The 24,307-nt window shown below is 41.8% G+C and overlaps 1 pseudogene; it reads right to left on the reverse strand.

The window, feature by feature from the left end:
- The window catches only part of LOC149183507 (uncharacterized), a 94,145-nt pseudogene that overhangs the window by 41,329 nt on the left and 28,509 nt on the right, over positions 1–24,307 (reverse strand).

The following is a 24,307-nucleotide window of genomic DNA, read 5'->3' on the forward strand; positions in this document are numbered from 1 at the left end:
CAATCATATAATTTCTAGGTTTGGTGTCCCACAAGCGATAATCACTGATCATGGGCGTTATTTTCGAAACGTTATGATGACCGAACTTACAGGCCAGCTTGGTTTACGTCACGATAGTTCAACCCCTTATTATCCACAAGCGAATGGTCAGGTTGAGTCCATCAACAAGGTTTTAGTTATCATGATCTGACGAATCATTGGGATTCATCGGTCGAATTGGCATAACATGCTATTTTCAGCGCTTTGGGCATACCGAACTTCAGTAAAAACATCAACAGGGTTCACTCCTTTCCAACTAGTCTATGGTTTGGAAGCCGTGTTACCCATTGAATGCGAAATCCCGTCACTGCAAATGGCCATTGAGTTACTTCCAGCCACTTCCAAAGAGGAAAAGCGTTTGTTATACTTGGCTCAATTAGATGAGAATCGACGTGATGCTGCATTGGTGATCGAGACTCACGCAAAACGAATGAAAGCTCAGTATGATCGAAATGTGACCCCTTGAAATTTTTCGGAAGGGGATCTAGTCTTAGTTTATGATCAAGCTAATGATAAATTAGGCAAATTCATTCCTATGTGGCATGGTCCCTATGTCATCAAGCGAAAGCTAGCCAAAGGGGCTTATGAATTGGTAGACTTTGATGGGGACTCTTTGGGTAAACCCAGAAATGGCCTTTACTTGAAGAGGTATTATGCTTAAAAGAATGGGTATGGAGATTTTTAGTTAGGATAGTTTTTATTTTTAGCTGGTGTGTTTTAGTTTAAACAGTGTGCTTAGCTTAGAGAGTGTTTTTTCATCATTATTCCTGCTTATCTTAGTTTTACTCTTGATATTGCAGATGTCGATGCCTCTCCAAACATACATTGGTTTCGCTGATGGTGCTTGTCGTAATACACGGAACATCTCTTCCGCAGCTTGGGTTATCTATTCGCCCTCTGACGAGTTAGTAGCTATGCATGGGGTAAGCCTCGGTCAAACAACGAACAACATTGCCGAGTACAGTGTAGTGATTAAGTTATTGTCTGAATCTATTTCATTTGGGATTCGGAGTTTGATAGTGAGGTTAGATTCTGAACTCGTTGTATTACAGCTTAATAGAGTGTATGCCATTAGAAATCCAGTGTTATTAAGATTATTTTTGAGAGTGCGTCTCTTGGAACGTGAATTTGATTACATTGAATATCAGCGTATTCCGAGATCTTTAAATACATTAGCAGATGCAATTGCTTCTCGAATGTTAAATAGACATTTGCAATAATCATATATGTAAATTTAAAATCATTCCATAACATGATCAACAAGATAAGCCGGTAATAGTGATATATATAGGAGTGTGTCAAAAAAATACATCATCCTCGATCATAGGTTGAAAAACACCTTATGATCGGCAAAAATGATAAGTACAGAAAACAAAAATGTCACATGTGCCTCCTATAGGCGATCATCCTATCACTGGTGATGATCTCTATAAGAAACCACTGCACGGGCCACCTTGTAAAGGAACCTCCTAAAAGGTCCCGGGACTCCAATCACATAGCGCTGAAGTCGAAGAGGAATGTCGTCTATAGTGGTCTCAGGAATATCTCCTTTCAAGCGCTCAAGATGACCCTCCAACTCGGCCAAAACCTCTGCCGATTTGTCCTGTGGGGCTGGCGCATGTGCAACTGGTTGCCTCCTCTCGAAAGGCCGGAAAGCGGCTGGTCACTGTGGACCCACATCTGCATTTTAAAATTGTTTACTATCAGTTTTGAGATGATGGAAAAATAAAAAAAGTTAAAATAGGAAAAATGTTGAAAAGGATTTTACTTGACTCGTCCCACTGCTCTCCTGGTGGAAGAACCATGTCTGGGTCACCACGAAAATCTATCCCAGCGTAAGGGAAATCCTGAATGGAAAAGACCTGGTTTTCCAACCATTGGAAATACTCAGGTTTGAAGCGAGCAACCTCTGTCCTCTCGTCCGGGTGACGGGCCGTGACTGCGACCCATCGCATCAGTTTGGGCTCTCGAGGAAGCCCACCTCCAACTGTAAGGTGCTGTGGGATCAGCATAGTAACCCTCTCTAGTCCAAAACTCATGACCAAAGCCCCATAACCAAAGGTCTTTAGTCGTCCATTCTTGGCCCTGGTCAGTTGGCCTTTAACATTGGCCAACACGGCATCACACCAGTTGAAGATGGTGCCTCGAAAGCAATCAACTGCCATACACATCTGGGATCTGGTGGCAATATGTAATGTGGTAGCTCCGCAAATTCTGGTGACAGTGAATGCAATCACCGTGAGCTCAGGACGGGATATCGTCTTTATGTCTATCCCTTTGTCTCTAGCTTGGCTGTTGCAGTACTCTAGCCGGAGGCTATCGACAGACTGGCCACCTGGCCTAGTCCCATGCAGAGTCAAGTCTTCACCTCTCTTAGGCAAACCAGTCAAGAAATAAATGTCCGTTGGCTCGATTTCGAGCTGGTGGCCGCCAATGAAGAAGCACTCGTCCTGTATGCTCCATCTGTCAACCAGCCACTGTAAGAAATCCACCTGAGCCCTCATGCCAGGAATGGCCCAGAATTTGTACAATCCGCATGCCCTCAAAGCATCAAGTGAAGGCTGATGATTCCATGCGGCAGCATCCACGTCCTCATGCTCTCGTTCACGCCAATCTAGCATGATGTACTCTCTGCATCAAGAATAAAGATTAATTAAATTGCTAGAAAATATTTTGATTGGTCCATTTTTGAGAATTTTTGGGTTCAAAACCCTTGCGGCGGGGTACGCACCCTCCGGTTTAGACACAGTGCGTGGTGTTAACGCTTGAAATTTCACCTCAGGCTGAGAAAGGTAAACCTCAAGGCAACATCAAACCACTTAGCCTCGTAGCCAGCCCTACGGGGCAGGAGAGGGCTCTCTCCGATCTATCTCGCTAAAGATCTTCAATGGGCGAGATAACCAATAGGGTAACACTGATTTTAGGCTAGTAAACTGATCAAAAGGGTTGATTTGGGATTTTTAGGGTTTTTGGTGGAAAATTGGGGAAATGGCAATTTTAGGTGCGGGGATTGGACACAATTTTCGCAGGGGGTTCTTTGGGGCGAGGTAGGAAACAGTATTGATGCCTTTAATAGAGATGGATGGATGAGAATGACTGGTGAGGAGTTAAAGAGAGCAAGCAATAACCTTGAATTCCCTTTAAACAGTCGAAAACATTGATATTAAGCAACCTTAAAAGCAGAGCATGACAGTCATGAGTTCTACTTTAACACTTCATTTGCCTAATGTGCAGAAGGAAAAGTAAGGAAATGATTCACATAACACACTTACAAGTACAAAGAGAAACACACCATCAATACATGTGACCACAAGAATCCCAAAAAGGACTACAAAACCCTGGTCTTCCTTTGCCAAAAATTGCAGAGATACAGTGAGTAATACAATAAGAGCTTCTCCCTCAAGAGTCCAACCATGAAAATGAGCAAGAGAGTACATAATATAGATCATCTAACATATTTCCCTACCTCTATGGGTCGAGCTCACTATCCTAGGAGCTGTTTCAACCAATTCTAAACTAAGCACTGAAAACTAGGCAGTCAAAACAACTTGCCTCTATAAACTAGGAAACCAATTCATTCATTTAATTTTCACCTATCTCATGAATGAATCTTCCAGAAGAGATACATAAGTGTAAAAGTGTCATAAATTTACATCATTTACAACAGGAAGGATAAAAATCAACTCCAAAAAGTCAAACACAGTCAAAACTGCGTTTTGCTGAGCTGTAGGCTGAAATCCTGAGCAAATTGCCTGACGGGTCGCGCGCCAAATCCTGACGGGTCGCGCGCCTTTGAGAGCACTTTTGGGGCACTTTCAGGTGTCCAAATGAGGCAAGAGTAGGTTTGTTGGAAAGTTCTGTGAGTCTACTTTCCAACCCAACTGGAATTTCTGAATTTGGTTGTCATTTGCCCCTCCAAAATTGTAATCTCCCAATACTACTTTCTGTGTGTCAAAAATGTGGCAGAAAGTCATTTTTTGCTTGTTTTTTGACTTTCAGGAGGCCCAAAACTTCATAAAATCTCTTGGAAATGGGTGAGTATGTGTAACGTTTCATGCCAAATCCAGAAATGCTGAGTTTTTTGAAAATAGAGTTGCCAAGTGAAAGGGTCGCGCGGGGGTGAGACCCGTCAAGCGGAAAAACCTGTTTTTTGCCTTAAAAACCAAAAATCACCCAAAATGCTCAAAATTCCTTGGAATTTGTGCTGGGGCTGAGCTATTTAGTGCCATGCTCCTTCAAGGAAGCCTCGGCCAAGATGTGGAGGGGATCCGGCCTTTTTCTCCGTTTTTGTGCTTTGACCAACCGCCTTTGGAGCACCTTCATCTTTGCCTTGCACACGTGCATCTGTGCCCAATAATGATTCTTCATGTTCCGGAGCAGGATCAACTTCTAGTGTTGACTCACGGTCATCACTTTGCTCATAGTCGGTTTCGGTTTCTGACATGGTTTCAGGGGCAAAGTGGCTGAAATGTACTGCTGCTTCTGCTTTGAAATCTGCTGTTTTAACTGTTTTGAAATGCTGTTTCAAGGGGACAAGTAGCACAAGGGAAATGTTAGGGAAGGGAGACTTGGAAGGGAAATTGGGAAAAATATATGAAACAGGGAGTTTAGGGGAAGAATTATGACATATACATCATGTTAGCACCCAGGTTGTTCCCTATGACTCCCAAGGGAATACGGCCGGGGTAACCACTAACCAATCTTTGGGTTACAGTTCCTAGCCTAACTGCAACCAGAGAGGGCTCTCTCTTTATGATTTGTCTCTGTTATGATGGTGTTTTAGGCTAGCTATTATGCTCAGGTTTTGTTTTGTGTTTTGGTTGAAGGATTCCTTTCAGGTCTTATGATGTAATACTTTGATGGTGAGTTTCCATTGGGCAATGGAGTCTAGATGCTGTGAGATAATCTTATATGTTGAGTAGCGTTCCAACTGCAAGGCCTATTGTGTATTTAACAGACAAGTTTAACTTTGAGTGATGATATATGCCAACCAACAGAAATCTGTTAAGAATTTTATGTTAGGTTGTTGAAATGAAAGTAAACGCAGAGCACAGGAGCAAAGTTTGAATTCCTGTGACAGTGGTCAGGGTGAAAGATGTATTTTGAAAGTGCAGCAGCTTAAGAATCACACTTTATATAGATTACACCTGAAGAAAACATTTAATAAACAACACAGACTGAACTCAGGGTGCTCAGTGAGCAAATCCTGGGAGTTATTCTTTTTCTCTGTTGCTTAATATAAGAAATCAGATAGCGTATATGGATCTATAACAAAACAAACTAAACATGGAGAAGGTTACGGAGACTTATTGCATGGTAAGATACGCAGGGATCCTGCAGTCATGAACAGGCACAGAACATCTTCAACACATCAAGCATCCATGAAATTCCATTGCTTCCTTTATTAACTTTCAGAAAACAATTACAGCGTAAGAGACTCTTCAAGAAAAATTCACAACAACCATTGCTATCTCATGCGAAGGGGATTTTATAGAAAGGTGTATACAAAATATCTCAGGCATTGAGTCATCTGAGAGAGAAAAATATCTTCAGTAATGTTCAGAAAGTAGGCAAGGAGTTATTACAATGTTAAATGCAGCGTAAATGCCCTTTATGTCTGTCAGAGCATTGTTTTGACTTTTAAGAGTCACTGAGTCGGTTGCATTACTCTGTTTTAATTCTGGAGATACGCATTTACTTTTGGCTGCGCAGTGCGTTCTTGGGTCTGCCAGCTGTGGTTCTCTTTTTCTGCTTTGTTGGCCGCTACATCTGCTGAGTTGGCTCAGCTTTGATTTATGCTGCATGCTGACTTTGCTGAACTGTGCTTTTTACAAAAAATTGTAATAAAACAGAGATTTGGTGAATGCCTTACTGATTACAAAATTCTGTGTATTGCATCTGTCCACCATTCCTGTGTAGGGAGCTGATGCTTGAGGATGGCCTCCATTGTCTCTTCAGCTTCTGTGTATTTGAAAAAAGTTGGGGCTACATCAAACAAGTGATTAATTTCATTCATTATAAAAAGCAGATTTTCTATCTTACTATAGAAAATCTGTCCTGTAATAGGCCCTGTGTCTTCTGAAGTGCTGGCCTTCTCATTGACCTGTGCTGAGGCAAAAACATTTACTCTTTTAGCATACTGTTCATGGGTGAATAATTTCCCTCCGCTGTTCAGTAAGCTAGGGAGTCCTCTACTCTGCAACACCTGAAATTTCTCCATGAACTTATTTACCTCTGTCTGCATATCCTGGGTTCTCCTGTCCAATGTCTGCACTAGACTTCTAAGAGTAAGAACCCTCTTGATCATTTGAATAGTCTCAGTTCTATTTGTGATTCCAATGGTGGCTAACTGAGAACTTGTTTTGTGGTTAAGCACATTGATCATTCTTGTAGCAACTTCAGGCATATTTCCTAATAAGGCCCTTGATGTTCGGATTTCCTTCTGTGCCTTTGGGATGAGCTCTAGTTGCTCATGGATTGTCTCGATATATGGCCATTGGTTGTTGATGGATTTACCAATATTGGACCATATCATTGCTCTGATCTCAGATATGATTTTATCTAGCTTGAGCTCATTCTCAAGCTCCTTGATCCTGTCTTTAAGAGCTTTGATTTCCTTGGCCTTTTCTCCCACTTCTCTTTTTGTCTTATCATGCCTTTCATTTACCTTGGCCAGCTTTTCCTTAGTTTCATTCAGCTCTGTCATCTGGGCTTCCAAAATTTGTATTTCATTCTTTAACTTCTGCATATCTAGGCTCTGATCTGTGCTGATGGGTGCTGCTGAAGTAGATGTGGCTGTTTGTTCGGCCTGCTGAGGTGGAGGCACAGTAGTAGGAACAGTCTCCTCAAGATTGATGACTTGAGGAGAGGGCTGAGATGTCTGCCCTTCTTGTGCTTGTTTTAATGATGCTTGTAGAGGTGCTTGTGTAGCTTCATATTGCCCCAATTTTTCTTGTGCCTTCACAAGCTCTTTGTAGATGGAAACTAGTAGGGCAGTAGAATCCTGCTCATACCTTTGCTTTTCTACCTCATCAGTCTGTGGATGGATAGTGGCTGGAATTTTGATCTTCTTTCTTAGTGCAGCCATGTCAGCATCTCTAAGTTTCAGGATCTCTTGTATCCCTTTGATGTCATTGGGATTATGCCCAATTTCTACAATGATTTCCTCCAGGGCTCTTATCCTATTGTCTTTGGCTTGAGAAGAGGCCCTCTCAAGTTCTAGCTGGGAAGCTGTGGCATTCAGACTGCTGGTTAGTTTGTAATTATCCAAAGTCTTGTCGGCCAATGAAGCATACACCATTTCGCCAGTTTGCTTATGCAACTCAATTTTGTCCATAGGGTGTATGTCTTTGGCAAGGACCTCTAGGTTGGTCCTAAGATAGTCAGCAGTGGATTGTGGCTGGAGTGCTGTAGGCATAAAGTGACTCATTATCAATTTGCCTTCACTTACATCAAAAGCAGACATAAGTCTTTGCTGATTGGAAGGAGCCATGTTCAGCAGGTGATTGTACAGTTGTACCTTGATAGGATCACTCCTCCTCTTGATGTCTATAAATTGCTGCTTGATGCTTACTTGTCCTTCTTTCTGCTGGCTGGAGGAGCTGACCTCCCCTCCCATGGTCCTGTCCTGTTCCTGCTGGAAGGAACTTGCTGATGCTTCTCTGCTGGGTGGGCCCATGCCCAATGCCTCTCTTATTGCTATATCCTCCTCTTGAAAATCATTTAGTCTCTGCCTTTTCTCTCCCTGGTCTATAGAGGATGTCAGGGGAGTTTCTCTGTCCCTTTTTCTAAAGACAAATGTATCCTCCTTTTGAGGGGTTTGGAGGACCGAAGCATCAAAGGTAGTGTCTTGTCTTGTAGGCACCGTTCTTTCAGTGGTCTGAGGAGTCTCCACTGTTTCCTTTTGCTGGGCAGACTGCTCCTGCCTTTGTTCTTCTTGATGTTGTTGCTCTTGCTGTTCTGGTTCTTCTTGCTGCCCTTGCTGCAGCCCTTCTGCTTGCTGTTGTTGTTTTTGTTGCTGTTCCTGCTCCATCTCTTTGCCTTTGCCCTTTTCTGAGATGTTTTCACCAGTTCTTGTAGCTTGATGTTGGGCAGTTGAAGAAGACGCTGCTGCTCCAATTTGTGTGCCTGGCAGTGAAGGGACCTGTGAATAAAACTCAAGGTCAGCCATCTTCTTAAGGTTTCTTAGAGCTCTTTGATTAAGCTCTTCTTGGGTCACATTTTCTTCTAAAGTTCCTCTTCTCCACTTGCTTTGGTTGGCATATTTTTCTAAGTGAGGAAGGCTATAATGACCATAGGCAGATAATTTGTATTTGAGCCTCCTCATTGTAATGAAGTTGTTGGGGTCATAGGGTTTCCATATGAAGCTGTATTTGAGACCAAGGCCCGCAAGCATTCTATCTGCCTCTCTCCACCCTTCATCCCTTTCATTGAGAAGGAAATGGCCAAGTTGATTTCTGACTTTTAACTGTGCCTTCTTACCTTTTCCTGAAAAGTGGAGCATATCCACATAACCAAACTGCCTGAAGTATTCCAAGGCAAGTAGCCTCATAGGCACAAATTTAGGTAGTTTAAATGGGGGCAACTCACACCCATATAGTCTGATAACGGTGTGGTGTTGGTAGAAATACCAATCCCCAATACTGTATGCTTTTGATAAATGCAGGAGTCTTTGCATTTCGTCTGTCAATCTGGAGGAGGTGAACCCAACAGTAGAGTCAAGGCTGGATGGATGAAAAGATCAATAAATTCGCAGTAGGTGTATGGAGAACAGCTTACTATGTGAAAAACGGATGTCCAATACACTACTGATCTCAGATTGCCCTGTGCATCTACTCTCTTCTTTGGGAAGGAGAACTTATCATGCTGGAAGTATAGGAGCAGATGATATAGGTAAGAGGTGTATTTAAATACCCTTTCTCTGGACAGATTCATCAACTGCTCATGCATCTTATCTGATATGTATGTGGCATAATCATAGTAGATTGGTTTCTTTCCTGGGGAAAACATAAGCATCATTTGTAGAACAGTTTCATCCACATACTCCACTGAATCATATCCCAAGATGGGACTGATCATGTCTGCAAGGTCTAAGCCCAACTGGTTAAGGTAGGCAAAATTGATGGGAGGAATTTGCACAGTATCAGCTTTGATGAAAATCTGATTAAGCTTTGTGATTTGTGCCTCTGTTATCCTGGCTCCCTGTATTATTAAATCAGCTAATGATAGAGGGACCAACTTTTGATCTGTCTTGAACTGCAACATTTCCCTGATGGCTTCAGGGGTAATGAGGAATAGAATTGAGCCTGAAGAGTCCAGCACTGCCCTCTGGGATGCATCATAGTAGTCAGCAACTATGTGGATAAGCTCAGGGAATTGATTAACCTGAGGAAGCTTGAATATTGGGAGAAATGAATCCCAAATTCCCAGGATGTCTGTCCCCCTCTCATGTTTGATCTTTATTTCATTTAGGATTTGTAAATGGAACCTGCTTTTGCTCAACATTTCCTCTGATATCTTGTAGTCCAAGTCTGCTAATGCTCTTGTGTCCAATGTTCTATTAGGGGCATTCAGGGGAGCTACATTGAGAGCTATAGGAGCTACAGGGGGGTCCATTGTTCTCCTTTAGGATTTCTGTTTCTTCAAGGACTGTGTTACTATGCAGAGTAACACAACCAGAGTTCTCTTTGCAAAGAATGAAAATGTCTGAGGAAAAGGGTGAATGTAGAGTCTACAGCAGTTTAAATACTATTTATAGCAACTAGGACCAATGCTTGGCTTTTCCTTGTCTCTCTCAATGGTGAAATTTGGTTTAACTGAGCCTGCCGCGATTGCGCAGACAGAACCTAGTTTTTCAACAGAATGTAGGTAGAACAAAGCTCGGCTGGTGTTTTTCGAGGTGGTAGTTGGAAATTTAAAGCTCTGCCGAGGAATTCAGTGGTGAATTTCTAAGTTTTAACTCTCTTTAAGCTTTCAGAGTGATTTACAGAGAATTGCAGGCGCACAGAGGACAAACGATGAAGAATACCTGGTAAAATAGTGAGCAAAGGTCGTATATGCAGGTTGAACTCGTACGCCGGAGGTCTCCTGGTCGATTTAGCAGGTTGACAGCAAACTTGGACGCGAGCGCATGAGGCAGAAATAACGACGAATGAATGAAAAAGAACGTAAAAACGCGATTTTTGGCCATAATATAGATTTTTAATAATTTGGCGCCTTTTTGCGATGACGTCAGCATGACGTCATTGGTGGGGTCAAGGTCGGATGACGTCATGCTGACGTCATCGAGTGACGTGGCGCGACCTGACTGGCCCACGGGAATGATGAGGTGGCGGGACAGATCGGCCAACGACCGGGGCAAAAGTTGATGTGGCGGCTTAGGTGGCGGTTACGCAAGGCGACGGGGAGCTGACGCGACAAGGACGCAAGCGAGCGGAATGGGGAAACCGGAAACCGGCAGCGGTTTTGTATCGCACCGCTTGCGGTACGGGGGCGGTAATTGTCAGTTGTACCTCCGACGCATTGTGATGAGGGCGCGTGGCAGCGGAGTGACGTACTCAAAATACGGACGTCGGGAGGTAAGTTTCGGGCATTGGATGAGCTCCGACGTCATGGCGGCCGTTGGATCTGCAGCGGATAATCGGACGGTGGTCGGATGTCTGACGTGACAGGGAGATAGTACGCATAACCCGCGGACGTCGGAAGGACTCCGACACGATCAAGGCCGTCGGATCTGGAGGGCCTGATCTAACGGTCATCGGGGAGGTGAGATGGCCAGTGTATACGGAAACGGGCGGAGGCATATAAACATGTTTTGAACGAATTTCCAATGTATTTCAAAAAAACAATTTGCATGCGCTAACCTTGGTTATATAGCAGAAAGTGGGTTTCTCATGTTTTTTGCTCTTTGAAGCGGGTGAAGGTGGGAATTTAGGCCTTTTAGGGGTTTTTTATGTGCAAAAGGGGTTAAAATAGAGGAATTAGCTCATGAAGGGGAAGGGGTAGTTGGCATAGGTTCATCAACATGACCTGGTGTCATTTGATCCCTGACTCGAGACTTTATTGGCTATAATGCCAAGGGGGTGGGTATTTATAAGATTTTGGGGTTTATACACCTTGGTGTTAGTAATATTAGGGAAAAAGGTGATATAAGGGATTTATATAATAGGGTTAGTGTTAGCGTGGAGTAGAGGGTAAGTGGAGGGGGAAACCATTAAGTTTATGTGAAATAAACTTGGTTTTAAGAGTAGATCAAAATGAAAAGATCTTTAGACAAGAAATGTGGCTTCTAAAGATTAAGAACCACCATGAAACCTTAGTCTTTTCCATGAATCTAAGCTGATGGGGGAATGTTAGAAATGAAATTGGAGGGGAATGAGGGAAATTAGTCATGCTTCCTGCTGTATCTTTTGCTTTGATGCCCACCATCACCATTCTTGCAATGATAGGGATAACCTTTCTGCAACCCCAACTACCTACCCAGCTACCTGCCTAGCATTTTTTCTTCTTGGAGGGTGCATTTGGACTTGCAAACCCTTACTTGCCTTTTCTTTTCTTCGGCTTTTTCTTTTGCTTTTTCTATTGCCTTTTCTATCTACTTCTACCCTTATCTCTTCCAAGGTCCCAGATTAAGCTGTTGGGAGCCTTTTCTTCTCTACCTGAACTAGTTGTCTGCCAAGATTAAGCAGTTTGGACAGACTTCTTTCTCTAGTCTATAGCAGAAAATTGAAAACATGGCATGACCCAGATTAAACTGTTGGATCATCCATCAAAATTGAAATAAGGTCATCAACATTGAAACATTTTACACACCTCTTGTTCTCTAGGAAATATGGGATCTTTGTGATGTCAAAGCAGAGCATATTTGGACTTTCCCTTGCCCATCATGAAATATGAAACCTATTGGTATAGGTATCCAACAGTGGCTCCACATGGGGATGGTTTTTCTTTTGAAAGACCAAGAACAGCAGGTCAGATTGCCTTGCTCTTTGACTACCCATACCAATCTTGAAATTTGCTGTTTTGATGTATCAAAATTGTGTGCTTCTTTCTTGGAAGACCTCTGATTCTATTTGCCTTTTGCTGGTTGGTGAATCACTTAGAAAACTGCATTTTACAATCTAAAACAGAAAATAATATGTACATCTGCATATATACAATGAATCCTTAGTTTCCACTCATGGGGAATAGTCAAAGTAGTGCTTCAGCATCCTGCCATTGACAGGACCTTCATCCAAGTCAGTTTCAGTTAGACTTTTAAGGAAGTAAGTGTTGTTACCTTGTACTGCTTGGACAGCAAATGGTCCTCTCCATAAAGAATCAAATTTTCCATGTTTTCCTTTCTCTTCTCTTCTTGCATCCCACTTTAAGACTTTGTCTCCCACCCTGAAATCTTCTGCTTTGGTTCTTCTATCAAAGGCCTTTTTCAATTTTTCTTGTAATATCTGCACTCTGCTGAAAACTTGTTCTCTAGTTTGCTGTAGGCAAATTATCTGGTTGATCCTCCTTTGCATATCATTTGGCTCTGCTTGACTCTCTTGCAGAAGCTTCATAACCGGCACTCCTAGTGATGAAGGAAATTTGGCTTCTAATCCATAGACTAACTCATATGGGCTGGTCCCAATTGATCTTTTTGTTGTTAGTCTGTCTGCCCATAAAGCATTGACTAGTTTCTTATGCCAGTTCTTTTTGTTCTCTTCCAGCACCTTCTTTATGATATTTATTAAGCTTTTGTTTGATGATTCAGCAAGGCCATTTCCTTGGGGATAGTAGGCAGTAGAATGGCCTAAAGTAATGTGAAATTTATGGCAGAAGTTCACCATTTTCTTGGATCTGAAAGCAGCAGCATTGTCTGTTATTATCTTGTCTGGACAGCCAAATCTAGCCAGTATATTATTTTCCAAAAACTGAATAATTACTGAGTCATTTGCTTGTCTGCACGGGGCAGCTTCAATCCATTTGGTGAAGTAGTCTGTGGCTGTTAAAATCCATCTGTGTTGGCCTGAAGATGAAGGATGAATTTCCCCAATGAAATCCAAGCCCCATTGTTGGAAAGGTCTCTCTGTTGCAATAGGTCTTAAGGGGAGTGGCAGCAACTGTCTTTTGCCCTCAAACACTTGGCATTTGTGGCATGAGGTTGTGAATTTCTTAACATCAGAGAACATGGTGGGCCAGTAATAACCAGCCCTCAATATCTTGTCCACAGTGGACTTCCAGTACAAATGTCCACCACAGTCTCCTGCATGGAAATCTTGCATGATATTATTAGTTTCATTTTCCATTAAACAGTGCAGCAATATACCTTCATGGTTTTTCCAAAGAAGATTTCCATCTATCACACAAAATCTTGATGTTTTCATTTTTAAGAACCTACACTTAGTTCTGGACAGTCCTGGGGGAGCACACAGGTTTTGTAACACATAACAGATATCAGAGTACCAAGGAGATTGTTCAAAGGCTACATTGATCTTTGGAGTCGCCAGCTCTGTTTCACTGTCCAGCTGATTGATATCTAGGGCCTGGAAATTTGATTCTGTCATTAATTTGGCCAAGCCTTGCCCTTTTATTAGCTTTGTAGGTTTTATTTCAATGTCAAATTCTAGTATGTTGGCAATCCATTTTCCTCTTCTGCCCTCTAAGTTTTCTTGGGTGAGAATGTCTTTAACAATAGGACTTGGTACATAAGCCACAACGTGGGAGTAAAGGATGTAAATCCTAAAGTCTTTGATAGCTTTGACCAAAGCATAGGCTTGCTTCTCCATAATTTGATATTTTAGAGGGGCATCTCTAAGAGCCCTACTGAAGAAGGCAATAGGCTTATCATTCCCTTGGTCATCTTTCTGTAATAAAACAGCAGCAATAGTATGCTGGGAGGCAAAAGAGAAGATAATGAATTCTCTGTCAAACTGCGGATTGGTCAACACTGGGGTTTGGGTAAGGGCCAGTTTTATACCTTCAAAGGCTTGCTTGGCTTCAACTGTCCATTTTACTTTTGAATCCTTTTTTAACATGTTGTTCAATAATCTGATTAGTTCTGCTAAATTCGGGATAAACCTTCTTAAGAAGTTAATTTTTCCTAAGAATCCTTGCAACTCTTTGACATTCCTCGGATGAGGCATTTGTAGGATAGCTTGTATCCTATCTGGATCAATTCTTATGCCATCTTTTGAAATAATGTGCCCTAAGAGTTTCCCTTCTTCCAAGCCAAATAATGATTTCTTGGGATTTAAGGAAATACCATATTTCCTGCATGTTAGGAAAATCTGTCTCAAATGTTTCAGATGTTCTTGGTCGGATTTTGAAAAGGGTGTAAGATCATCTAAGTAAATGACTAGGAAGTCATGAATTTCTTTTGCAAAAGCAATGTCCATTGCTCTTTGAAAAGTTGCCCCTGCGTTTTTCAATCCAAAGGGCATTTTTACATACTTGAAAGTTCCCCATGGGGTTGTAAATGCAGTTTTGTCTTGATCATCAGGGTGTACTAGGATTTGATTAAAGCCTGAGAATCCATCAAGTAATGACATCCTTGAAGCCCCCACCACTCTTTGGAGAATGTGATCCATTTTGGGTAAAGGGTAGTTATCTTTGAGTGATACTTGATTCAGATTCCTTAAGTCTACACAAAGTCTAATCTCACCAGTCTTTTTCCTTGTAGGGACTAAGTTGGAAATCCATTCAGAGAATCTGATTGGTGCTATGATGCCAGCTTTGAACATTTTTTGCAATTCCTTTTCAATGGAAGGAAGGAGTACAGGATTGATCCTTCTCAATTTCTGTTTGAATGGTTTTTGATTAGGCTTGAGGGGAATGGTATGCTGGATGACAGAAGTATCATAGGACTTTAGATCCTCATAACCCCATGCAAAAACATCTTGAAACTCTTTAAAGAGGTCAATGTACTTGGGTTTTTGATCCGGGGGCAAAGAAGCAGATAGCTTTATTATTTTAGGCTTGTCAATAGTACCAATGTTGCATTCTTCAACTGCTGCATCTAATGGCTGCATCTTTGGTTTCCTGGGGACGTCATTTGAATCAAAAATGTCCTCTAGTGGGGTAAGGCCTACTGGAAGGAAGTTGTCTTTGAGTTGTATGATTTCAGCTTCAGCGTTGCTCACCTCTTCACAGTCAATTTGGTGAATTTGCTGAATGTTTTGATTATTGAAAATGGTTGGATTCAGTAATTGTTTTGCTGTTCTAGGTGATATTGGCTGAGCAGTCTGTTGGAACTGTATTTGTGATTGACTTGCTTCATCAAGTATTTGTGATTGACTTGCTGATTCAGTGTCAATATTTAATCCTGTAAACTCTTGTTGTGAGGTTAGAAAATTGTTAATTTGCATATCATTCTCAAATACTTGCCATTCTTTGACATTGTTTGGAATAGAGGGTCTGTATCTGACCTCGGCTGTGAAACAGTTATTGGGTTCTAGTGGGAATTTGAAGGTGCTGGCAAATGTTGCCAAACTGTGTGCGTGGAGATTGTGGCCCCTTGAAATTTTTGTGATAAAGAACTCAGAGAAAGTCTCCAATATTTCAATTACAGCAGACCTGTAAGATCTCAACCTTTTGTCATTGGTGACAAAACTTCCTTTCACTTGTTGAATTACTAGATCAGAATCTCCCATGATGGAAAGCCTAGGAGCTTGTAATGACTTTGCTAGTTTGAGACCTAGTAACAGAGCTTCATATTCTGCCATGTTATTAGTGCATCTAAAATTTAATCTATAAGCCCTGCCTTCTGCATGGTCTTTCCCTTTGTTATGTATCCAAACTCCAGCTCCTGCCCCTAACTTGTTAACTGAGCCATCAAATTCTAGGACCCACAGGATATCTTGTTGAAAAGGAGGTTTAAAAATCTGTTCATGGGATAGCCATGTAAGCAGGAGTTGGGGTTTCTTTTCCCGCTTGTTTTCTAGGACAGTTTCATCACTTGTTTGACAATCTTTGACAACTAGAGGAGGGATAATGTCTATTGTTGGACTGATTGATGTTTTATGGGTGCTACTTGCTTGATTAATGTTTTGTTCTTGCAAGAGTTTCTTAGTTCCAATATCATTGTTTGAGAGGCTTGCACTGTCATTGAAGAGAATGAAGGAGTCTATGTCTGAATGGACAGCATATATTGGAAAATTTTGAGGCTTTTCTTCACTGCTGACCATGTACTTCATAAGTGTCTCCCTGTAAAGTCTTTTTGGTTGCCCAAAGACAGAGATGGTGGCATATGACATATCTAATTGCAGGGAGCCTTGGAGTTTGGCTCCCCATGATCTTGATAACAGCATCCCATATTTAGGTGGGATATCAGCGACTACAACATCCATTAGAATGGTTTTATTAGGGTATTGGACCAGGGATACACATAAATCTTTTATTAGGCCTAAACATTTGACTTGGCTAGAATCAAAGGAAAACAGGTCTTTGTATGGTCTTGTTATATCCAAGTTCAATCTTTCCATGACTGCTTTTGGCATAAGGTTGTGAGAGGCGCCTGAGTCGAACATTGCATTATGCAGTATTTTATCATGAACATGCAAGCTGACATAAAAAGGTAATATCCCTGTGACCATTGTTTTTCCATCTACCTCTGGGCCAAACAGTAATTCCGGAGTGTCATCTAGCACATTTACATCATCTTTGCTATTAGTGAATTGAAGAGATTTCTTGATCTGTTGCTTATAGATGTCATGCTTGGCTAGCTCTGAGAGGGGAATTGCTATCTTTAGCTTGCCAATCTCTGTGCCTAGGTCAAAAGGTTTATCAGCTTGGGTTTTGGAGTTATGGATAGCAGCCCTTTCTTTGCTCATTACATCTTCTTGTTGTTTTTCATCTTGACTTTGAGACCTGCCCCTTTTGCTCATGTCTGGAGGGGTAATATCTAAGTCAGGGTGAGAGGACGACGTTGCCATAGGCCGTTGTAGTGGTGACAAAAGTGTGGTGACCTCTTCAACCACTACTTCTTCTGTAGGCAAGTTTGTTTTGTCATTGGGTTCTGTGACTATGGTTCCTTTAGACTGCTGTTTATCTTTTATCTTTTCAGGCTGATTTACATTTACAGTCCTACTCCTTAGCTTGTATTGTTTGTGAACTTCATAGACAGCACTATCATATCCTTGTTTAAAATCAAAGGATTCTCCTGATTTAGTTTGGAATATTTTGATTTCATCATCCTCATGATCCTCTTGTGTTAAGAAAACTTGGCTTTTACCATCTAGACCCATTAGATTAATCTCAGGGTCTTCATTAGGTTCAGTTGATGTTGAAGTTTCTGCATAATTTTCTTGGAAAGGGGGTCTAATGTCTTGGTCAGCACTTGTTCTACCAATGTTTTGGTTTTGGGTTCTCCTAAAATTCGGATTTCTAGGAGGGTTGTTTTGTGGTGCTTCCCATGATGACTTTCTTTCAACTGATTCCACTCTTTCACCCAATCTCTTCATGCTATTTAGTATTGCATCCAGCTTTTGATCAAAGCCCGAAGGTTCTTCTTTGAAGGCAGTCCTTTTCTCCAATTTTGCCCTGTTTCTTTTGGCAATTAGGTTAGCTTCCACTGTGACAGCAACCCTTTGAGCTTCTTCAAGGGTTGGAGGATCTCTTTCCTTCAACTGATAGGCCATATCAGGGTCAAAACCATCAGGGAATTTATACAGGGCTAAATCAGGAGGAGGCCTTAAGTTCTGTGGAATAGCATTATATACATTGTTAAACCTAGCACAATATTCCAAAACTGTCTCCTGGGGACCTCTCTTAATAGTGTCATATTCACCAAGTACGTGGAGAGGATCTTTCTTCTTTTCCCATCTCTCAGTAAAAGCTTCGTAAAGCTGATCAGGTGTTGTAATGGAGTTTGCATTGAGGGATCTGAACCAAGTTCTAACATCCCCAGTTAAACTTTGAACAAAAATTCTCATTCTGACAGTGTCATCATCTATTTCATAGGTCTCAAAGTGGTCTTGCATCTTCTTGGCATGCTGGATAGCTGTTAGAGAGCCATTTGAGTCAAAATATGAGATTTTACTTTGATAATCTTGAGGTAAGGCCGCAGCATTAGCTGGTATCTGCAGAGGTGCATACCTGTTAGCCATATTTATGAGGTTTAGAGGGTTAATAGGAACAAATGGGACAGCAGGGATCAGTGGTATAACAGGGTTAATGGGATGAGTAGCTAGTGGGAGATTGGTCAAAGGAGTATGTGCAGTGGATGCAGATGTGAGAGGAGGACTTTGCGATGTTGATGGTGAACTAGGGGAACCAGGGGTGGACCGGAAAAGAACTTTGCAAGGAGTGGGAATGAGGCTGGGATGATTCGAACTTATATTTGCATCAGCAGGCTCTTCCTGCTTTTGCTGTCTCCGGATGTTTCTTTGGATGGTATTTGGATTATCAACAATGATGGGTGGTTTAGGGTCAGGATTTGCCCTAGTATGCCGAGGATTTTTCTTAGGAGCCAGCTTCCAACCTGTTTTTGGGATTTTGTAGGAAGTTTTTATATCTGCAAGGACTGGATGAAGATTTTGGAATGGCTATATATTCTCAAAGCTAAGACGAAGATTTCCCAAACAAGCTCCTCCCTAAAGCTGTTAATGTGATGCAAAAACAATTCTACGGTCTCTTGGCTGGTTTCAGGTTTGATGGTAACTTTGGAAAACAGATAGTAATTGAAAAATCCTAAGGAGTCCCCAGTTGAGTCGCCAATTATGTTAGCACCCAGGTTGTTCCCTATGACTCCCAAGGGAATACGGCCGGGGTAACCACTAACCAATCTTTGGGTTACAGTTCCTAGCCTAACTGCAACCAGAGAGGGCTCTCTCTTTATGATTTGTCTCTGTTATGATGGTGTTTTAGGCTAGCTATTATGCTCAGGTTTTGTTTTGTGTTTTGGTTGAAGGATTCCTTTCAGGTCTTATGATGTAGTACTTTGATGGTGAGTTTCCATTGGGCAATGGAGTCTAGATGCTGTGAGATAATCTTATATGTTGAGTAGCGTTCCAACTGCAAGGCCTATTGTGTATTTAACAGACAAGTTTAACTTTGAGTGATGATATATGCCAACCAGCAGAAATCTGTTAAGAATTTTATGTTAGGTTGTTGAAATGAAAGTAAACGCAGAGCACAGGAGCAAAGTTTGAATTCCTGTGACAGTGGTCAAGGTGAAAGATGTATTCTGAAAGTGCAGCAGCTTAAGAATCACACTTTATATAGATTACACCTGAAGAAAACATTTAATAAACAACACAGACTGAACTCAGGGTGCTCAGTGAGCAAATCCTGGGAGTTATTCTTTTTCTCTGTTGCTTAATATAAGAAATCAGATAGCGTATATGGATCTATAACAAAACAAACTAAACATGGAGAAGGTTACGGAGACTTATTGCATGGTAAGATACGCAGGGATCCTGCAGTCATGAACAGGCACAGAACATCTTCAACACATCAAGCATCCATGAAATTCCATTGCTTCCTTTATTAACTTTCAGAAAACAATTACAGCGTAAGAGACTCTTCAAGAGAAATTCACAACAACCATTGCTATCTCATGCGAAGGGGATTTTATAGAAAGGTGTATACAAAATATCTCAGGCATTGAGTCATCTGAGAGAGAAAAATATCTTCAGTAATGTTCAGAAAGTAGGCAAGGAGTTATTACAATGTTAAATGCAGCGTAAATGCCCTTTATGTCTGTCAGAGCATTGTTTTGACTTTTAAGAGTCACTGAGTCGGTTGCATTACTCTGTTTTAATTCTGGAGATACGCATTTACTTTTGGCTGCGCAGTGCGTTCTTGGGTCTGCCAGCTGTGGTTCTCTTTTTCTGCTTTGTTGGCCGCTACATCTGCTGAGTTGGCTCAGCTTTGATTTATGCTGCATGCTGACTTTGCTGAACTGTGCTTTTTACAAAAAATTGTAATAAAACAGAGATTTGGTGAATGCCTTACTGATTACAAAATTCTGTGTATTGCATCTGTCCACCATTCCTGTGTAGGGAGCTGATGCTTGAGGATGGCCTCCATTGTCTCTTCAGCTTCTGTGTATTTGAAAAAAGTTGGGGCTACATCAAACAAGTGATTAATTTCATTCATTATAAAAAGCAGATTTTCTATCTTACTATAGAAAATCTGTCCTGTAATAGGCCCTGTGTCTTCTGAAGTGCTGGCCTTCTCATTGACCTGTGCTGAGGCAAAAACATTTACTCTTTTAGCATACTGTTCATGGGTGAATAATTTCCCTCCGCTGTTCAGTAAGCTAGGGAGTCCTCTACTCTGCAACACCTGAAATTTCTCCATGAACTTATTTACCTCTGTTTGCATATCCTGGGTTCTCCTGTCCAATGTCTGCACTAGACTTCTAAGAGTAAGAACCCTCTTGATCATTTGAATAGTCTCAGTTCTATTTGTGATTCCAATGGTGGCTAACTGAGAACTTGTTTTGTGGTTAAGCACATTGATCATTCTTGTAGCAACTTCAGGCATATTTCCTAATAAGGCCCTTGATGTTCGGATTTCCTTCTGTGCCTTTGGGATGAGCTCTAGTTGCTCATGGATTGTCTCGATATATGGCCATTGGTTGTTGATGGATTTACCAATATTGGACCATATCATTGCTCTGATCTCAGATATGATTTTATCTAGCTTGAGCTCATTCTCAAGCTCCTTGATCCTGTCTTTAAGAGCTTTGATTTCCTTGGCCTTTTCTCCCACTTCTCTTTTTGTCTTATCATGCCTTTCATTTACCTTGGCCAGCTTTTCCTTAGTTTCATTCAGCTCTGTCATCTGGGCTTCCAAAATTTGTATTTCATTCTTTAACTTCTGCATATCTAGGCTCTGATCTGTGCTGATGGGTGCTGCTGAAGTAGATGTGGCTGTTTGTTCGGCCTGCTGAGGTGGAGGCACAGTAGTAGGAACAGTCTCCTCAAGATTGATGACTTGAGGAGAGGGCTGAGATGTCTGCCCTTCTTGTGCTTGTTTTAATGATGCTTGTAGAGGTGCTTGTGTAGCTTCATATTGCCCCAATTTTTCTTGTGCCTTCACAAGCTCTTTGTAGATGGAAACTAGCAGGGCAGTAGAATCCTGCTCATACCTTTGCTTTGCTACCTCATCAGTCTGTGGATGGATAGTGGCTGGAATTTTGATCTTCTTTCTTAGTGCAGCCATGTCAGCATCTCTAAGTTTCAGGATCTCTTGTATCCCTTTGATGTCATTGGGATTATGCCCAATTTCTACAATGATTTCCTCCAGGGCTCTTATCCTATTGTCTTTGGCTTGAGAAGAGGCCCTCTCAAGTTCTAGCTGGGAAGCTGTGGCATTCAGACTGTTGGTTAGTTTGTAATTATCCAAAGTCTTGTCGGCCAATGAAGCATACACCATTTCGCCAGTTTGCTTATGCAACTCAATTTTGTCCATAGGGTGTATGTCTTTGGCAAGGACCTCTAGGTTGGTCCTAAGATAGTCAGCAGTGGATTGTGGCTGGAGTGTCGTAGGCATAAAGTGACTCATTATCAATTTGCCTTCACTTACATCAAAAGCAGACATAAGTCTTTGCTGATTGGAAGGAGCCATGTTCAGCAGGTGATTGTACAGTTGTACTTTGATAGGATCACTCCTCCTCTTGATGTCTATAAATTGCTGCTTGATGCTTACTTGTCCTTCTTTCTGCTGGCTGGAGGAGCTGACCTCCCCTCCCATGGTCCTGTCCTGTTCCTGCTGGAAGGAACTTGCTGATGCTTCTCTGCTGGGTGGGCCCATGCCCAATGCCTCTCTTATTGCTATATCCTCCTCTTGAAAATCATTTAGTCTCTGCCTTTTCTCTCCCTGGTCTATAGAGGATGTCAGGGGAGTTTCTCTGTCCCTTTTTCTAAAGACAAATGTATCCTCCTTTTGAGGGGTTTGGAGGACCGAAGCATCAAAGGTAGTGTCTTGTCTTGTAGGCACCGTTCTTTCAGTGGTCTGAGGAGTCTCCACTGTTTCCTTTTGCTGGGCAGACTGCTCCTGCCTTTGTTCTTCTTGATGTTGTTGCTCTTGCTGTTTTGGTTCTTCTTGCTGCCCTTGCTGCAGCCCTTCTGCTTGCTGCTGTTGTTTTTGTTGCTGTTCCTGCTCCATCTCTTTGCCTTTGCCCTTTTCTGAGATGTTTTCACCAGTTCTTGTAGCTTGATGTTGGGCAGTTGAAGAAGACGCTGCTGCTCCAATTTGTGTGCCTGGCAGTGAAGGGACCTGTGAATAAAACTCAAGGTCAGCCATCTTCTTAAGGTTTCTTAGAGCTCTTTGATTAAGCTCTTCTTGGGTCACATTTTCTTCTAAAGTTCCTCTTCTCCACTTGCTTTGGTTGGCATATTTTTCTAAGTGAGGAAGGCTATAATGACCATAGGCAGATAATTTGTATTTGAGCCTCCTCATTGTAATGAAGTTGTTGGGGTCATAGGGTTTCCATATGAAGCTGTATTTGAGACCAAGGCCCGCAAGCATTCTATCTGCCTCTCTCCACCCTTCATCCCTTTCATTGAGAAGGAAATGGCCAAGTTGATTTCTGACTTTTAACTGTGCCTTCTTACCTTTTCCTGAAAAGTGGAGCATATCCACATAACCAAACTGCCTGAAGTATTCCAAGGCAAGTAGCCTCATAGGCACAAATTTAGGTAGTTTAAATGGGGGCAACTCACACCCATATAGTCTGATAACGGTGTGGTGTTGGTAGAAATACCAATCCCCAATACTGTATGCTTTTGATAAATGCAGGAGTCTTTGCATTTCGTCTGTCAATCTGGGAGGAGGTGAACCCAACAGTAGAGTCAAGGCTGGATGGATGAAAAGATCAATAAATTCGCAGTAGGTGTATGGAGAACAGCTTACTATGTGAAAAACGGATGTCCAATACACTACTGATCTCAGATTGCCTTGTGCATCTACTCTCTTCTTTGGGAAGGAGAACTTATCATGCTGGAAGTATAGGAGCAGATGATATAGGTAAGAGGTGTATTTAAATACCCTTTCTCTGGACAGATTCATCAACTGCTCATGCATCTTATCTGATATGTATGTGGCATAATCATAGTAGATTGGTTTCTTTCCTGGGGAAAACATAAGCATCATTTGTAGAACAGTTTCATCCACATACTCCACTGAATCATATCCCAAGATGGGACTGATCATGTCTGCAAGGTCTAAGCCCAACTGGTTAAGGTAGGCAAAATTGATGGGAGGAATTTGCACAGTATCAGCTTTGATGAAAATCTGATTAAGCTTTGTGATTTGTGCCTCTGTTATCCTGGCTCCCTGTATTATTAAATCAGCTAATGATAGAGGGACCAACTTTTGATCTGTCTTGAACTGCAACATTTCCCTGATGGCTTCAGGGGTAATGAGGAACAGAATTGAGCCTGAAGAGTCCAGCACTGCCCTCTGGGATGCATCATAGTAGTCAGCAACTATGTGGATAAGCTCAGGGAATTGATTAACCTGAGGAAGCTTGAATATTGGGAGAAATGAATCCCAAATTCCCAGGATGTCTGTCCCCCTCTCATGTTTGATCTTTATTTCATTTAGGATTTGTAAATGGAACCTGCTTTTGCTCAACATTTCCTCTGATATCTTGTAGTCCAAGTCTGCTAATGCTCTTGTGTCCAATGTTCTATTAGGGGCATTCAGGGGAGCTACATTGAGAGCTATAGGAGCTACAGGGGGGTCCATTGTTCTCCTTTAGGATTTCTGTTTCTTCAAGGACTGTGTTACTATGCAGAGTAACACAACCAGAGTTCTCTTTGCAAAGAATGAAAATGTCTGAGGAAAAGGGTGAATGCAGAGTCTACAGCAGTTTAAATACTATTTATAGCAACTAGGACCAATGCTTGGCTTTTCCTTGTCTCTCTCAATGGTGAAATTTGGTTTAACTGAGCCTGCCGCGATTGCGCAGACAGAACCTAGTTTTTCAACAGAATGTAGGTAGAACAAAGCTCGGCTGGTGTTTTTCGAGGTGGTAGTTGGAAATTTAAAGCTCTGCCGAGGAATTCAGTGGTGAATTTCTAAGTTTTAACTCTCTTTAAGCTTTCAGAGTGATTTACAGAGAATTGCAGGCGCACAGAGGACAAACGATGAAGAATACCTGGTAAAATAGTGAGCAAAGGTCGTATATGCAGGTTGAACTCGTACGCCGGAGGTCTCCTGGTCGATTTAGCAGGTTGATAGCAAACTTGGACGCGAGCGCATGAGGCAGAAATAACGACGAATGAATGAAAAAGAACGTAAAAACGCGATTTTTGGCCATAATATAGATTTTTAATAATTTGGC

Source organism: Pinus tabuliformis, chromosome 3_2 (assembly GCF_031772625.1).
Source record: "Pinus tabuliformis cultivar Carrire ecotype Pingquan chromosome 3_2, CPIR1, whole genome shotgun sequence".
In the NCBI taxonomy this organism is placed as follows: Eukaryota; Viridiplantae; Streptophyta; class Pinopsida; order Pinales; family Pinaceae; genus Pinus; species Pinus tabuliformis.